This window comes from Talpa europaea (genome assembly GCF_964194135.1).
Source record: "Talpa europaea genome assembly, chromosome: 1".
Taxonomy (NCBI): Eukaryota; Metazoa; Chordata; class Mammalia; order Eulipotyphla; family Talpidae; genus Talpa; species Talpa europaea.
Window position 1 is genome coordinate 54,734,101 of NC_140073.1, and position 16,779 is coordinate 54,750,879.

The 16,779-nt window shown below is 37.9% G+C and overlaps 1 protein-coding gene across 18 annotated transcripts in view; it reads right to left on the bottom strand.

Annotated features, from left to right (window-relative positions):
• The window catches only part of DLG2 (discs large MAGUK scaffold protein 2), a gene marked incomplete at both ends in the record, with an annotated part of 1,956,162 nt that overhangs the window by 509,306 nt on the left and 1,430,077 nt on the right, over positions 1 to 16,779 (bottom strand). The window lies entirely within an intron of this gene.

Sequence of the window (16,779 nt, forward strand, 5' to 3'; positions counted from 1 at the left end):
TGGGGCCTCCCCAGTGGTACAGCGGTTGAGCGCTGGGTTGCGAAGCTGCCCACAGCCTCTGTAGCACTGGTTCAATCCCCGGCCACTGGGTGAGGGTCCCACATGTTGCGCAGACCTCTCCTGCCACCCTCTGCTCCCCTTAGCAGTGTACTTTGTCGGTCTGTCTGTTCTGCTCCCTGCTCTGGCTCTGGTGAATTCTTTCACCCTCCCATGCTTCTGACTGTACCCAGTGCTTGTATAAATAAATAAATAAACCTTTAAAAAAAAGGCAGGAACAGCTATACTTACATCAGATAAAACAGATTTCAAACTCAAAAAGGTAAAAAGAGACCCAGATGGTCACTACATTATGATCAAGGGGACAATACCTCAAGAAGACATAATACTCATTAACATATACTCACCAAATGAAGGAGCACCAAAATATATCAGACAACTATTATCATCTCTGAAAACAGACATCAGAGAAAACACATATGTAGTGGGAGACTTTAACACACCACTATCAAAAATGGATAGATCAATGAGACAAAAAGTAAATAAGGACACTAAAGCTCTAAATAAGAATCTAGAGCTCCTGGGCGTAACAGATCTCTATAGAATATAAAATCCAAAAAAAATCTGAGTACACATTTTTCTCAAGCACACACAGATCATTCTGTAGGATCTATCACATACTGGGACACAAGGCAAACATCAACAGATACAACAAGATTGAAATCATACCAACTATCTTCTCCGACCATGAAGGCATCAAACTATAAATAAACCATAAAAAGAAGGCAAGGAACTCTCCTACCTCATGGAGATTGAAACCCACACTACTGGAACACCACTGGACTAATGAGGAGATGAAAAGAAATTAAAAAATTCTTTGAGTTGAATAACAAGGAGGACACCGATTTCCTAAATGTATGGGATGCAGCAAAAGCAGTAATAAGAAGAAAATATACAGCAATATAAGCTCACAACAAGAAACAAGAACTCAAAGAAACAACATAATCTCACATCTCAAAGAACTAGAAAAAGAACAACAAAAAAACCTCTAAAACCAGTAGAAGAAAGGAAATAATAAAATTCAAAACAGAAATAAATGAAATTGAAACTAAAAAAAAATCCAAAATATCAATGAAACCAAAAGTTGGTTCTTCGAAAAAATAAATAAAATAGACAAACCCCTAGCCAGGCTCAAAAAGGAAAAACAGGAGAAAGCACAAATGAAAGAGGAGAAATCACAACAGACACAGCAGAAATCACAATAATAATCTAAAACCACTATGAAAAGCTATATGCAAACAAGTTCAAAAATAGAAGAGATGGATAATTTCTTACAACTCTACAATCACGCAAAGCTAGATAAAGAGAACTAGAACACCTAAACAGTCCAATTAGAAGCAGTGAAATTGAAATGGTAATCAAAACCCTCCCCAAAACAAAAGCCCAGGACCAGATGGATTTACAAATGAATTCTACCAAACATTCAGAAATGAACTAGTACCTATCCTTCACAAACTCTTTCAAAAAACTGAGTAGGAAGGGATAATACCAAACACGTTCTATGAAGCCAACATTACACTAATACCAAAACTGAACAAGGACAACACACACACACAAAACAAAAAACAAAAAACAAAAAACAAAAAAACTACCGGCCAATCTCTTATGAACACTGATGCAAAAATCCTCACTAAAATTTTAGCTAACAGATTCCACAATGTATCCATAAGATAATTCACCATGACCATGTAGGATTTATTCCAGGGACACAAGGATGGTTCAATATCTGAAAATCAATCAATGTTATCCAACACATCAACACAAAGAAATATAAAAACCATATGATAATATCAATAGATGCTGAGAAAGCTTTCAACGAAGTACAACACCCATTTATGATAAAGGCCCTTGAAACTCTCAGGATACAAGGAACATACCTCAACATCATAAAGGCCTTATATGACAAGCCCATAGCCAATATCATTTTCAATGGTGAAAAGCTGAAAGCATTTCCAATTAAGATCTGGAACAAGATAAGAATGTCCACTCTCACCAGTGCTTTTCAATATAATACTGGAAGTCCTAGCCAGGGCAATAAGACAAGAGAAAGACATCCAAGGAATCTAAATAGGGAAGGAAGAAGTCAAACTATCACTCTTTGCAGATGATATGATAATATACATAGAGAACCCCCAAAACTCCATAGAAAAACTAATCAAACTAATCAATCAGTTTAGTAAAGTTGCAGGATACAAAATCAACACGCAAAAATCAGTAGCCTTCCTATACACAAATAATAAATCTGAAGAAGAAATCAAGAAAACCATCCCTTTTATTTTTGAAACAAAAAAAATCAAATACCTGGGAATAAACTTAACAAAAGAGGTGAAGGACCTATACAAAGAAAACTATAAAACACTGTTAAAAGAAATAGAAGAAGACACAAAGAAATGGAAACACATCCCCTGCTCATGGGTTGGAAGAATTAACATTATCAAAATGGCCATCCTACCAAAAGCAATTTACAGATTCAATGCTATTTCAATAAAAATTTCAATGACATTCTTCACATAAATAGAACAAATATTGATGAAATTCATATGGAGCCACCAAAAACCCCACAATAGCCATAACTCTCCTAAAAAAGAAGGGAATAGAGGTATCACATTCCCAGACTTCAAGCTATACTATAAAGCCATAATAATCAAGACTAAATGGTATTGGAACAAGAAAAGACACATGGACCAATGGAACCAAATAGAAAATCCAGAAGTAAGCCCACAGATTTACTGTCAACTAATCTTTGACAAAGGAGCAAAAAATATGCACTGGAGCAAAGAAAGTTTGTTCAATAAATGGTGCTGGGAAAACTGGATAGCTACATGCAAAAGAATGAAGCTTGACTACTACTTCACACCATGCACAAAAGCCAACTCAAAAAAGATTAATGAACTAGACATAAGACCTGAAACCATAAAATATATACAAGGAAATAAAGTCGAAACACTACATGATATACACGTCAGTAACATCTTCAAAGACTCATCACCCAAAGCAGTGATAGTGAAGGCAAAGATAAACAGCTGGAACTACATCAAATTAAAGAGCTTCTGCACAACAAAAGAGACAGTAACCAAAACAAAGAGACACCCCACGGATTGGGAGAAAATTTTTGTGCACAACACTAATGATAAAGGACTGATGACAAAAATCGACAAAAAGCTGAAGAGATTCAACAGAAACAAAGTAAACAACCCAGCCAAAAATGGGCAGAAGAGCTAAAAAGAAACTTCTCCAAAGAGGAAATGCAAATGGCCAACAGGCATATGAAAAAATGTTCAACATCGAAGGGGGCGGAGCAACATGGCGGCGAGGAGACGCTGCCAGTAAGATCTCCCATTAAAAAAAGTTAATAGGGAGGAAAAGCGGCAGGTCCCAGTGAGAACTGGGACACGGAAGATAAACGGACGACTCCAGCAAACTGCCCGAAGAAGAAAGTGGCCATAAAAGAGGACTAGAAGGAGGAAGGCGCAGAACCCTGATCCCCTCCCCCGCCCACAGAGGTGGCACTCTCCAACCGGCAGAGAGGAGGAAAACAACAAACCAAAACGGCCAACAAGAACAAACTACGCAGCAAGGACTGTGAGTGGAAAGGAACTATTGCAGCCACCACACCCTGTGAACGGGAGCTGAGGCGAACCCTGCAGGATTCGCCACGGCAGTGAGCGAACGGTTCCGGGCAACATTAGAGAAGAACAAAGACCCTGGGAGACACGCACAAAGCCCGGGCTGCCAGTAAGCTTGCGCGGAAAAGTGGCGAGCTGGGCGCGCTTGAAAAGCAAGTGCAGACCTGGATCTCGGCTGCCCAGGTCCCAGCGCCTGCGACCTAGGCTTGCGGGGAGACGCGCGGAGGTCCTCACTGAGGTGAAGGTCCCTCCCTGAGTAAGCAGGAACCAGGCGCCCAGGCACAGGAGAGGTGCAAAAGGCGCCATTCCCGCGCCACTGAACTGGGCTACAGCCCGCGTCCTGGAACTGAGGGCTTTGAACTGAGACCCGGGGCACAAAAATTCGGGGCGTGGGTTCTCCACGACGGTGGGGCACAAGGCAGACACAGCACCCCAAAGCTGTTGAGGTGTACCCTACCATTCCCGCTCTGTTCCCTGTCCCACAGGGTGGGGGGAGGTGAAAAACAGCCCCCCAAGGACAATAGGAGAGACCTCTGGCGCCACCTAGCGACCAGGAAAAAAAAGTCACTAACACCCCATAGAACAGGAAATTTCTTAAGACTGCTTGAAAAGGGCAGAAGGCTTCTGGAGGACCCAGTGGCCAGCCGGGAAGTTACCCCACGCCAGGCCCCTTCCAACCAGCAGTCTGAGCCCACAGAGGGAGCAGGCACCCATGTCCGGGGCAGACCGGGTGCGCAGAAGAGTGTGCCTGAAACCGGAGGTGCAGGGACTGCATCCCGCTTCGCCATTTTAGAACAGGGACATTTCTTCAGTAAAAACTGCCTAAAACCAGCAGAAAGCTCCCCCAGAAGACAGAGATGGCTCCTGGAAGACCCAGAGGGGAGCGGAGAAGTTCACCCAAGATGCCAGTCAGTCCGAGCAACACAGTGTCCCAACGCATATGACAAATTAGAAAACAGACAGTAGGGAATAGAAGAACCACACGCAACCTAACAACTCCTCAGGAAAGAAGCACACCACAAAAAGAAAACCACTACCCAGATTGCAACGACAGCAACTTGGAAGAACTTCTGAGCCTTCCAGAAAGAGAATTTAAAATTGCCATGATTAAAAAAGTGATAGATCAGTGAAGGAAATTGAGTCTCTAAAGAGGAAAGTAAAAGAAATGCAGGAGATCAAAGAATTAATGGAGGAACTAAAGAACTCTGGGAAAAGCAATGAAAGCAGAATAGGTGAAATGGAAGAGCGAATAAGTACTCTTGAAGACACAGAAATAAAAAGAACCAAAACAGAAAATGAAAGAGAAGTACAAAGGAAAAAGAATGAAGAAAGACTTCGGGAACTATCTGACTCCATGAGGAAAGGAAATATAAGAGTTATAGGAATTCCAGAAGGAGAGGAGAGAGATGTAGGAACAGAGAAAATATTCATGGATATAATTGAAGAGAACTTCCCAAATGCGAAGAAGGAGCTGAAAATTGATATACAAGAAGCAAGAAGAACACCAAACTTCCATGACGAAAGGAAAAACACAGCAAGACACATAATAGTAAAGCTCCCAAGAATCCAGGACAAGGAAAAAATAATGAAGCTGGCAAGAGGGAAGAAACAGATAACATTCAAAGGAAAACCAATCAGACTGACATCAGACTTCTCTGAAGAAACACTACGGGCAAGGAGAGAGTGGAGGGACATAGTCAACAGACTCCAAGAAAACAGATGCCAACCAAGAATACTCTATCCCGCAAAGCTCTCTTTCCTCCATGAAGAAAGAATATGGACCTTCGCAGACAAAGAGAAACTCCGGAATTTCATTACAACTAAACCCCCACTCCAAAAAATACTACAAGGAATCCTAAAGCCAGAACCTCAGAGGGACGAATAACAACGAAAGAAGACCAAAAAAAAAAAAGTTATTAAAAGAATAAATAAATAAAATCAAAGGAAAGACAAACATAATGGCAAATACAGATGCTAACATATCAATATTAACTCTAAATGTAAATGGACTAAACTCTTCAATAAAAAGACACAGAGTTGCAGCCTGGATTAAGAAACAAAACCCAACCTTTTGCTGTCTCCAGGAAACACATTTAGCTACAAAAGATAAAAATAGGCTCAAAGTCAAAGGATGGAAAACAATCCTACAAGCAAATGGGCCAAAAAAGAAAGCAGGAACAGCTATACTTATATCAGATAAAACAGACTTCAAACTCAAAAAAATAAAAAGAGACCCCAATGGTCACTACATTATGATTAAGGGGACAATACTTCAAGAAGAAATAACACTCATTAACATATACTCACCAAACGAAAGAGCACCAAAATATATCAGACAACTGTTGTCCTCTCTGAAAACAGACATCAGAGAAAACACATACGTAGTGGGAGACTTCAACACAACACTATCAACAATGGATAGATCAACAAGACAAAAAATAAGTAAAGACACTAAAGCTCTAAATAAGGATCTAGAGTGCTTGGGCTTAACAGACATATATAGAACACTAAACCCCAAAAAATCTGAGTATACATTTTTCTCAGGCGCACACGGATCATTCTCCAGGATTGATCATATATTGGGGCACAAGACAAACATCAGATACACCAAGATTGAAATCATATCAACCATCTTTTCTGACCATGAAGGCATCAAGCTAGAAATAAACCATAAAAAGAAGGCAAGGTACTCTCCTACCTCGTGGAGATTGAAACCCACACTACTGGAAGTCCACTGGACTAACGAGGAGATAAAAGAAGAAATTAAAAAATTCTTTGAATTGAATGACAAGGAGGACACCAATTTCCTAAATGTATGGGATGCAGCAAAAGCAGTAATAAGAGGAAAATATATAGCAATAGATGCTCACATCAAGAAACAAGAAAGAACTCAAAGAAACAACCTAATCTTGAAGCTCAAAGATCTAGAAAAAGAACAACAAAAAAAAAAACCCAAAACCAGTAAAAGAAAAGAAATAATAAAAACCAAAGCAGAAATAAATGAAATTGAAACTAAAAAAACAATCCAAAAGATCAATGAAACCAAGAGCTGGTTCTTCGAAAAAATAAATAAAATAGATAAACCCCTAGCCAGGCTCACAAGGGCAAAAAGGGAGAAAGCACAAATAAATAGGATAATAAATGAAAGAGGAGAAATCACAACGGACACAGCAGAAATCAAAAGAATAATTAATAACTACTATGAACAGTTATATGGAAACAAGTTCAACAATCTAGAGGAGATGGACAAATTCCTACAACTCTACAATCACCCAAAGCTAGATAAAGAAGAAATAGAACACCTAAACAGACCAATTACAATTAGCGAAATTGAAATGGTAATCAAAAACCTCCCCAAAAACAAAAGCCCAGGACCTGATGGATTTACAAATGAATTCTACCAAAGATTCAGAGACGAATTAGTGCCTATCCTTCACAAACTCTTCCAAAAAATTGAGAAGGAAGGGACAATACCAAACACGTTCTATGAAGCCAATATTACACTAATACCAAAACCGAATAAGGACAACACAAAAAAGGAAAACTATAGGCCAATCTCCCTAATGAACACTGATGCAAAAATCCTCAATAAAATTTTAGCTATCAGAATCCAACAGTGTATCCATAAGGTAATTCACCACAACCAAGTTGGATTCATTCCAGGGGCACAAGGATGGTTTAACATCCGAAAATCAATCAACGTTATCCAACACATCAACAAAAAGAAATATAAAAACCATATGATAATATCAATAGATGCTGAGAAAGCTTTTGACAAAGTGCAACACCCATTCATGATAAAAGCCCTTGAAATTCTTGGGATACAAGGAACATACCTCAACATCATAAAGGCCATCTATGACAAGCCAACAGCCAGTATCATTCTCAATGGTGAAAAGCTGAAAGCAATTCCATTAAGATCTGGAACAAGACAAGGATGTCCACTCTCACCACTGCTTTTCAATATAATACTGGAAGTCCTAGCCAGGGCAATAAGACAAGAGAAAGACATCCAAGGAATCCAAATGGAAAAGAAGAAGTCAAACTATCACTATTTGCAGATGATATGATAATATACATAGAGAACCCCAAAAATCTCCACAGAAAAACTAATTCAACTCATCAATCAATTCAGTAAAGTGGCAGGATACAAAATCAACACGCAAAAGTCAGTAGCCTTCCTATACACAAACAATAAATCTGAAGAAGAAGAAATCAAAAAAACCACCCCTTTTATTATCAAAACAAAAATAATCAAATATTTGGGAATAAATCTAACAAAAGAGGTAAAGGACCTATACAAAGAAAACTATAAAACACTGTTAAAAGAAATAGAAGAAGACACAAAGAAATGGAAAGACGTCCCCTGCTCATGGATTGGAAGAATAAACATTATTAAAATGGCCATCCTACCAAAAGCAATATACAGATTCAATGCTATTCCAATCAAAATCTCAATGGCATTCTTCAAAGAAATAGAACAATTATTGATGAAATTCATATGGAATCACAAAAACCCCGAATAGCCAAAGCTCTCCTGAAAAAAAAAGAAGGGAATGGAGGCATCACACTCCCAGACTTCAAACTCTACTACAAAGCCATAATCATCAAAACGGCATGGTATTGGAACAAGAACAGACATACAGACCAATGGAATCGAATAGAAAATCCAGAAATAAACCCACAGATTTATGGTCAACTAATCTTTGACAAAGGAGCAAAGACTATACATTGGAGCAAAGAACGTTTGTTCAATAAATGGTGCTGGGAAAACTGGGTTGCTACATGCAAAAGAATGAAGCTTGACCACTACCTCACACCATACACAAAAATCAACTCAAAATGGATTAAAGAACTAGACATAAGACCTGAAACCATAAAATACATAGAAGGAAATATAGGCAAAACACTACGGGATTTGCACATCAAAGACATCTTTACAGACACATCACCCAAAGCAGTGATAGTGAAGGCAAAGATAAACAGCTGGGACTACATCAAATTAAAGAGCTTCTGCACAGCAAAAGAGACAATAACAAAAACAAAAAGAAACCCCACCAACTGGGAGAACATTTTTGCACCCAACAGTAATGATAAAGGACTGATCACAAAAATCTGCAAAGAGCTGATGAGACTCAGCAACAACAAAGAAAATAATCCAGTCAAAAAATGGGCAGAAGAGCTAAAAAGAAACTTCTCTGAAGAGGAAATGCAAATGGCCAACAGACATATGAAAAAATGTTCAACATTACTTCTAATCAGGGAAATGCAAATCAAAACTACCATGAGATACCATCTCACACCAGTGAGAATGGCACATATTAAAAAAACTAGCAACAACAAATGTTGGTGAGGGTGTGGAGAAAAAGGAACTCTTCTGCACTGTTGGTGGGAGTGCAAACTGGTCCAACCTCTATGGAGAGCTGTGTGGAGATTTCTGGACCTACTAAACATAGAGCTTCCATATGATCCAGCAATTCCACTCCTAGGTATTTACCCAAAGGACACAGAAACATCAATTCCAAAGAGCACCTGCACCCCTATGTTTATAGCAGCACTGTTTACAATAGCTAAGCTTTGGAAACAACCCAAATGCCCAAAAGTAGATGACTGGATCAAGAAGATGTGGTACATATATACCATGGAATATTACTCAGCATTCAAAAAAGATAAACACATGCAATTTGCAGCAACATGGATGGCGCTGGAAGGGATCATGCTCAGCGAAATAAGCCAAAAAGAAAAAGAAAAATACCGGATGGTCTCACTCATAGCAGGAATCTAGAAAACTTAAATAAGGGACCAGGAAAATGAATATAAGAAAGTGAAAATCAAAATCAACAAAAAACTATGAACCAGAGACAGTTTTTGGGGGGTGGGGGGCGGGAGGGGAAGGATTGGGGTCAGAATGGGGCGTTTACAATTGTATGGGGGAATATAAAAATAAAATTTATTATTTAAAAAAAAAGTAAAAAAAAAATAAAAATCTATAATTTACTGGCATTAAAAAAATGTTCAACATCACTTGTAATCAGAGAAATGCAAATCAAAATTTCAACTAGATACCATCTCACACTAGTGAGAATGGCACATATTAAAAAAACTAGCAACAACAAATGTTGGTGAGGATGTGGAGAAAAAGGAACTCGCCTGCACTGCCGGTGGGAATGCAAACTATGAACAGCTGTGTGGAGATTCCTCAGTTTGCTAAAGATGGAGTTTCCATATGATCCAGCAATTCCACTCCTAGTATTTACCCAAAGGACACAGAAACATTAATTCAAAAGAGCACCTGCACCCCTATGCTTATAGCAACACTATTTACAATAACTAAGCTATGGAAATAATCCAAATGCCCCAAAATAGATGACTGAATCAAGAAGATGTGGTACATAGACACAATGGAATATTCCTCAGCAATCAAAAAATATAAATTCATGCAATTTGCAGCAACATGGATGGAGCAGGAAGGGATCATGTTCAGCGAAATAAGCCAGAAAGAAAAAGAAAAATACCAGATGGTCTCACTCATAGCAGGAATTTAGAAAACCTAAATAGACCAGGAAAAAGACTAATTATAATAAAGTAAAAATCAAAATCAACAAACAACTATAAAGCAGAGACACACTAAGGCAGGGGTTGGTGGGGGGTAAGGGGAGAGGCAGAGAATGGAGTAGGATCAAAACAAGGGTGGTGGAAACTGTATGGGGACTATAACCAAGATGATAATGCATATATCCTGCAAAAATGAAAAATGATGTAAAAATATATAAAAAACAAAAACAACAGCAACAAAAAACAACCACTCAAGAATAAGTGTTGAGGAGGACGCAGAGAAAGAAGAACCCAATTGGGTTGGTGGGAACATAAAATGGTGCAACCATTATGGAAAGCAATTTGGATGTATCTTAAGAAATTAGAAGTGGAAGGCCTCCCTGGTGACACATGGGTTGAAGTCTCGCCACTGTGAAGATATCAGCAGTCACTGCTGCATGAGTTCGATCCCCGGCCAGGGAGCAACCCACATATCACAGCAGACCTCTCCTCTCTCGCCTGCTGCTCCCCTCAGCAGTGTGTTTCAGTAGATCTGCCCACTCTGCTCTGCACTCTGTCTTTGGTGAATCCTCTTACCACCCTCACCTCTGGCCTAGACCCTACTTCTTGTATCTATAAATAAGTAAAAACAAATATTTTTTTGTTTTTACTTATTTATTTATTTGTTTGTTTGTTTGTTTATTTATTCATTTATTTATACAAGCACTGGGTACAGTCAGAAGCACGGGAGGGTGAGAGAATTCACCAGAGCCAGAGCGCGGAGCAGAATAGGCAGAGAGAGGAAGTACATTGCTGAGGGGAGCAGCAGGCGGCAGGAGAGGTCTGCGCCATGTGGGACCCTACTCCAGTGGCCGGGGAGCAGCCGGGAATTGAACCGGCGTTGCAGAGACTGCGGGCAGCTTTGCAACCCAGCGCTCAACCACTGCGCCACCGGGGAGGCCCTAAAAAATAAATATTTAAAAAAAAATTGAAGTGGAAATCCATATAACCTCGCAATTTATCTGAACCATCAACACAAATAACTACATACTCCGCATCGTTTATTGCAGCACTATGTACAGCAGCTTGGACATGATATCATCCTAAATGCCCATGATAAATGATTGTATTGGGAAGATGTGGCATATCCACATTATGAAATAGTACTCAGTTGTAAGGAAAGATGAAACACAGCCATTTACACAAAATTGAGGGAGACAAATACTTAACATTTACATATCAGATATTTGACAAAGTGAGTACAAAAACCAGTAGGTATTAATGCAATGAGGGCTCTGAAGTTAAGATGGAAGGAAAATAATATAACGCAAGACCTTAACCCTTAAACAAAATGCCATTGCAACTGCATTGCATTGTAAATCTACTACATTTGAGAACAATTAGAAAGGAGTTCAAGAAATAATTACTCAGATTTCCGCCCCCTGGTGTTTTACGAGGTATTCTAACTCCAGGGTACAGATTGAGGGGTAGAATACTTCTAAAACTATTTCTTTGAGTCTACTGCTGGGCATTGCTAAAGTAGCCTGAACAGGCTTCAGAGAATGAGCATTACCACCAAATTCACCCTCAGAAACAGCAGTGAAACAGCAGCAGTGTGGGGTAAGTGGTGATTAAATCAAGGTAGGACTCTGGTTTTAGCCTGGCTGCATATTATAATCATTTAAAATAAAACTTAAAAAAAATGAAGCATGACTCCTACCTCAGAGATTCTGATTTGATTATATTGACTTGACTCAGAACTGGACATCTATAGTGTTCACCCACTTAACCATGCTCTCAAACATGTATACCAAGACTGAGAACCAGAGGTGTTGAGTAAACTATTGAAAGGAGTGAATTTTGGACATTGATATTAGGTCTGAATCAATTTTATAATTTATAAATTATGTCATATTATAAATTCCTTTGCCTTTTTTGACTTAAAACATTCTTTTCTGAAAATTAACAATAACAGTAATGACTGCCCCATCCATCTCTCAAGTGTTGGGGTTAGGGCTATGGGGGGGTGCTGTAAGAAATATCTTTTTAAGTGAAATCAGTGTGTTGCTGGAAAGAAACAGACACATGGACAGAGAGTTACAGGTCTGGGTTCTTACCTAAGATAGGAGTAACCGATGAAAATGTTTTAAAGTCTATTTGTTATCCAGATAATTTCTACATATTGCACTGATGATTTTTTTTTCCTGATATTGGATGACATTAGGCAATCAACCACAAATAATAATTTAGGCTTTCACAATTACTACTCATTCATAAAATTATATTGGTTCCCCTCACATTCCCTAAATCTGTCTGATGCCCTATGTATAGGGTAATTTTGGAATAAAATCAAGACATTCACACATAGCACATCCCAGAGTTTACTCCACTGAATGGTAGTCCTAGATTTCCTTTTATCAGCATTACTTTATAAAAAGGGTACTGCAATAGAATAAGTTTGAAAATTATACAAATTTAATGGGCTTCTTGGGCCTCCCCTGGTGGCGCAGGTGGTTGAGCACAGCACTGTGAAGCTCTCCCCAGTCTCTGCAGTGCCAGTTCGATCCCAGCCAGCCTGCGAGGGTCCCACATGGCTCCGTAGACCAATCCTGTCATGTCCCCTGCTCCCCTCAGCAGTGTATTTCATCAGTCTGCATGTTCTGTTCCCTGCTTTGTCTCTGGTGAATCCTCTCACCCTCCTGCAAATCTGGCCTGTATCCCAGCTCTTGTATAAATAAATTAATTAATTAAAAACAAAACCATAATTTTAAAAAAAATGGTCTTCTTGAATTTGAGATTTTTTTACAGACCCTTTAATATACTGAAGTTCGTTGAAAATCTGTGAGAGAGGTGAGATACAGCTTGCAGAATTCCTCAAACTTATATAACTACAGATTCTATTCAGCTGACACATTAATGAATCTAACATTTTAAAACCTCCTTGAGAAAAACTGACCTAAGGTGATGCTGCCTAGATATAAAGACCAAAGATGTACAAGACTTGCCCAAGGTCAGCTATGTGATGTAGACAGAATAGCTACCTGGGACTAGAATTCAATTGCCCTGTCTCCGAGTCCACTGTCTTTCCACTTCACTCCAATGCCTGTTACCTTTCCCCTTGTCAACTGCTTCCATTAAAGGAAAGAAAATATATAGACTTACTTTCTGTAAAAGATTTGAAAGTCTCTTGCTGAAAATTTTTTAGTCAAAGGTCAAGAAAATGTTATAGAAAAAAAAGAGACTAAGATTATAAATCTTATATTACAGTGCGACAAGGGGTTTTGACAATGACAACATACACTACACCTATAAAAAAGACAAACAGATCACCCCAAATTCAAAGTTTCTGCTATCATATAGAAAAGTGCAAAGAAAATCACATTTTTGTAATACATGTGATTCTATGTACCATCTTGGAAGGGCTTACTAAAAACATATTTATAAAGCTACATAAAATATCTTGAAAGTCATCAATGAGCTTAACCTCTGGCAATTTGTTCAATAAAGTTCAAGGTCAGGAAGTAATTTTTAGACTAAAACACTATGTTCTCGGTACAATCCACAAAAATCAAATGTTATTGCATTTTAACAAAATAAAAAAAACAAAAGAAAACCTTAATTAATGAGAATGCCAGAGAGATTCAAATAGTAGTATTTTATGAAAAGAACATCTAATGTGTATGTGGGTGACCGATGACAACTCAGAGAAGCCTGACGTCAAAGTCCTCATTAATCTCTCAAACACTAAGACATTTATTACAAGGGTGATGATGGTAGAATATATGATAAGGTCAACTATTATAATATTTCCTAGGTATTTTTTTAATGTGGGGCAATAAGATTCTATGGAATCAAAAGTTATTTTCTCATAAGAGTGATCTTTTATAGAAGACAGACATATGTGTGGTAAATTTTCTGTAGTTTTTGCTGTGAGTGAAAGACATGTGCCAAACATTTAAAAAGACTGTGAAATGTCAAGACAGTTAAAACAAAAATGTAAAGAAAGAATGGGTCTTCGTTTTTTTCTGTTTCCAAGGAATAAATACATGAATAAACCAAATTTATTGGTATAATATACCAAATATGAAATACCAAATTTGGTATATTATATTAAAATTGGTATAATATAATATACCAAGTTTGGTATAATATTCCAAATTAACACAATTTGGTAAATTTTTCTGATGATGACTAGCATATAATGAGTAACTTTGGAAAGACATTAAGTTCTCTGTCCTTAGAGTGTTCTAGCAGAGGTGTGATATACCAAATGAAAGCTGGGGTAAGATGTCATGTAAGATAGATACTTTTAAACTCTGAGACAGAAGAAGTATTTAGGGAAAAAAAAGTATCGAATATATGTGTTGTGACTCTGGTGGTGCCCAACATTATAGCTATTTTAGTTATTAAAGTGTATCTTCTAAGAGCAAAAAAAAAAAAAGAAAGAAAGAAAGAATGACTGATTTCATTGCAGGTAGGAGGCTGGGAGACTTTTTGAATTGTGTTGATCCATCACAAAAGTCTAAAGAAATTAATGGATATTCATTTTTAGACCAGTTTTCTTATAATGAGTTATGTATGGGAAAAATTCTCTTTAGAAGTGAAGAAGGGAGTGGTGCAAATTGCTTTAGAAAGAATAGGCATTTAGTGAAAAATATAGAGTGTGACACAGCTGGTAAATCACAGATCTAAATAATTTCTACTTCCCTTGGTGGAGGAGAGAAGAAAAAGAAGAAAAAAAAATGTTGGGCAGTAAAGGGAAAGGAGGTGGAAGAGAATGACAATAGAGAGCATTAATAAATATTTTGGGGTTGATGTAAAATAACTGGTCTTTGGGGGTGGCTTCAGTGATTTACTTTTCTTTATTCTGTCAGGGTCATTTTTATTTCACAATATTATAAAATGAATCATTTTCTTTCATTTCCAAATTCAGCTTGGCAGTTGCCTTGGAAGTACTAATTATGCCTTCCTTACATAAGAAAGGAAAGACCTATTATTGTTGAAGGTTCATTTTTTTAAAAGTATGTTTAAACTCAAAACAGTTAAGGATTATGCCACAGCTATTTTTGAAATCATTACATCTACAATGAACAGCAAGACAATGGTAATGGAAAAATAGCATGGTGCTGGCGAAATTACTTAGACTTTGAGATTTGTTGTTTTAAGATTTTGAAAATAATGCTAAAAATTGAAACAAAACTTTAAGGAACCGGCACACAAGATCTAGCATGATATTACCATGGCAACAATTACAGACTACCAGAAATGTTGAATTTTTACATAACAATGAGTCATAGGTCACAACATCTACTATCTAAAACAGTAATTACTTGAAAATGAAACTGTCCTCTTCATTCCTCAATTTAGCACTGTGGAGAAGCTTGACATTACACTTTATCCCTCGATCAACAAACAAAGCTTATTTCTAGAGAGAAGTTATTAGGTCTCTTATCCTAATACTTTTCTGTTTCAGAAAATGACCTTTGGGTTATCTGCAAGTGCGAAATTTGACCGCTGGGACTAAACACTATCAACAGAGCATGAAAATAGGCCCAATTAATACAAAACTTGGAGTTTCCTGTTCAAAATTTGCATTTGCTGTAGAAATTACTTTTCTGTTGAGATTTTATGAGTTCTTCCTTCCCAAACACTTCTCAGGACATTGTCAGAGGTAATGGCTCTTTGCAGACATAGATTACAGGCCCTGTTTTACAAGAGAAGACATATGACTAACTATAATTATTGTACTGAAAACTGTCTTCTATTAATTTCCAGTACTTAATTATTATCCTTTAGGTTTGCTATAAAACAGTAAGTGGAGATGAAGCAGATTTATTAAGTGCAAAACCAAAGGCTTTACCACTTATAATTATATTAATTTTGCCTTAGATGTTATATAACTCCATGGCTCAGAAAGGTGGCCATGTGCTGGTGTCAGTCATTACCCAGGACTTGTGAAGCATGTGTACAGCTGACAAATAAAATAGCCGCACCCTGTCTGAGGGGAAAGCAGAATTAGAATCCATTTGCATACATGATTCAAAGGATGAATTCTTAGAAGTCAGAGACTAGGACTACACTTTGAACAAAGGACCACCGGAACAGAAATGCCATATCAAAGTATATAGTGCTGTTCCCTGTGCTATGTAAAACACTGCCTGAAAACAGCAGTGTCTTTGGTTAACAGAAGATGGACTGTGTTGGAAGAACAACACATAATCTCTGTGCCTTAAGTATCTAAGAAAATTGATAAAAAATTAGATTCCTTTTTTAGATTGTCAACAAATCAGATTAAATTGTACCTATACTTTTAAAATTTCTCACCACAAAATCTGCTGTCCCTTCTTTTCTACTTCTGCCCCATGGTTGCTTATATATTGAAATTCTGTAGTGAAACCCTCAACCCTATTATGACTGTATTTGTAGATGGAGGCTTTGGAAGAGTGAAAATTAAGTGATTTACAGGTGGGACCCTTAAAGGTGGAGGGGGGGTGAGGGAGAGGAGAAACTGGTAGAGATCCCAGGATAGCATCAGGACAGCATAGAAGAAAGACCCTTGCTG